Source organism: Oncorhynchus mykiss, unplaced genomic scaffold (genome assembly GCF_013265735.2).
Source record: "Oncorhynchus mykiss isolate Arlee unplaced genomic scaffold, USDA_OmykA_1.1 un_scaffold_60, whole genome shotgun sequence".
Lineage (NCBI taxonomy): Eukaryota > Metazoa > Chordata > Actinopteri > Salmoniformes > Salmonidae > Oncorhynchus > Oncorhynchus mykiss.
The window spans coordinates 3,613,508-3,616,007 of NW_023493657.1; positions in this window are offsets into that span (position 1 = coordinate 3,613,508).

Consider the following 2,500-nt stretch of genomic DNA (forward strand, 5'->3'; position numbering starts at 1 on the left):
ACTGGTGATTGAAAACGTGCACCTGGTCACCCAAAACACGGTTCTCTATGCGGTTAGCGGTGTTCCATCTATTCATGTCCGCTTATGGCGCACCCTACTACGGACCTTTAGCAATGGGGGCCGGCCCGAATTATTTATGGAAGGTCTGATGATGATTTTTTTTTTTTTTCACCATCTCTTTCTCTCTCTGCCGGGGCCGGCCAAGAGTGCTTTATGGACGGTTTAAAACATGACTATGGATGCAAATGCTCATTTTCCTCCGTGCACCTGGTGATTGAAAACGTGCATCTGGTAACCCAAAAATTATAAAAGGGTTTTAAATACTTTTACCCGTCATTCTATTGATATAGCCCGCTAGGGGAGTGCCCCACTACGGCCCTCTCTCTGTCAGGGCCGTCCTTGGGTGCTTTTTACACACTTTAAGAAATCACGATGGATGCAGATTGCTATTAATCCTCCGTGCAACTGGTGATTGAAAACGTGCATCTGGTAACCCAAAAATTATAAAACGGTTTTAAATACTTTTACCGGTCATTCTATTGATATAGCCCGCTATGGGAGCACCCCACTAAGGCCCTGTCTCGGTCGGGGCCGTCCTTCAGTGCTTTATATACAGTTTCATATATTACGATGGATGCAGATTGTGATTGTTTTCCAAAAGACCCGTGTGCATCTGGTAACCCAAAAATTATAAAACTGTTTTAAATCATTTTACCGGTCATTCTATTGATATAGCCCGCTAGGGGAGTACCCTACTACGGCCCTCTCTCGGTCAGGCCCGTCCTTAGGTGCTTTATATACAGTTTAAGATATTACGATGGATGCAGATTGTGATTGTTTTCCAAAAGACCCGTGTGCATCTGGTAACCCAAAAATTAAAATATGGTTCAAAACCCGGGTAACACCACTCTATTTACGGACATGACAGTAGAGCTTACCCCCTGGAGCTATTGACCTCCAGGCTTGTAGGCCCTTACTCACCACCCGGGTATCACCCCTCTATTTCGGGGATGATACCAGCAGGGGACCCCCCCCACCTCCACAACCTCGCATACCAGGTGAACCAGGGCACCCACACTTAAGCACCCCTCCTCGGACATTAAAGCAGATAACCGCGCTGTTATGAACCGCGTGCACCTGGTCACCCAAATGGAACTTGTGCACCTGGTCACCCAAAAGGACCGGCGTGCACCTGGTCACCCAAAGGCCGGCGTGCACCTGGTCACCCAAAAGGACCATGTGCACCTGGTCACCCAAAGGCCGGCGTGCACCTGGTCACCCAAAAGGACCGTGTGCACCTGGTCACCCAAAGGCCGGCGTGCACCTGGTCACCCAAAGGACCATGTGCACCTGGTCACCCAAAAGGACCATGTGCACCTGGTCACCCAAAGGCCGGCGTGCACCTGGTCACCCAAAAGGACCATGTGCACCTGGTCACCCAAAGGCCGGCGTGCACCTGGTCACCCAAAGGACCATGTGCACCTGGTCACCCAAAAGGACCATGTGCACCTGGTCACCCAAAGGCCGGCGTGCACCTGGTCACCCAAAGGACCATGTGCACCTGGTCACCCAAAGGCCGGCGTGCACCTGGTCACCCAAAGGACCATGTGCACCTGGTCACCCAAAGGCCGGCGTGCACCTGGTCACCCAAAGGACCATGTGCACCTGGTCACCCAAAAGGACCATGTGCACCTGGTCACCCAAAGGCCGGCGTGCACCTGGTCACCCAAAGGACCATGTGCACCTGGTCACCCAAAGGCCGGCGTGCACCTGGTCACCCAAAGGACCATGTGCACCTGGTCACCCAAAGGCCGGCGTGCACCTGGTCACCCAAAGGACCATGTGCACCTGGTCACCCAAAAGGACCATGTGCACCTGGTCACCCAAAGGCCGGCGTGCACCTGGTCACCCAAAGGACCATGTGCACCTGGTCACCCAAAAGAACCGTGTGCACCTGGTCACCCAAAGGCCGGCGTGCACCTGGTCACCCAAAGGACCATGTGCACCTGGTCACCCAAAAGGACCATGTGCACCTGGTCACCCAAAGGCCGGCGTGCACCTGGTCACCCAAAGGACCATGTGCACCTGGTCACCCAAAAGAACCGTGTGCACCTGGTCACCCAAAGGCCGGCGTGCACCTGGTCACCCAAAGGACCATGTGCACCTGGTCACCCAAAAGGACCATGTGCACCTGGTCACCCAAAGGCCGGCGTGCACCTGGTCACCCAAAGGACCATGTGCACCTGGTCACCCAAAAGAACCGTGTGCACCTGGTCACCCAAAGGCCGGCGTGCACCTGGTCACCCAAAGGACCATGTGCACCTGGTCACCCAAAAGAACCGTGTGCACCTGGTCACCCAAAGGCCGGCGTGCACCTGGTCACCCAAAGGACCATGTGCACCTGGTCACCCAAAAGCCGGCGTGCACCTGGTCACCCAAATGGAACTTGTGCACCTGGTCACCCAAAAGCCGGCGTGCACCTGGTCACCCAAATGGAACT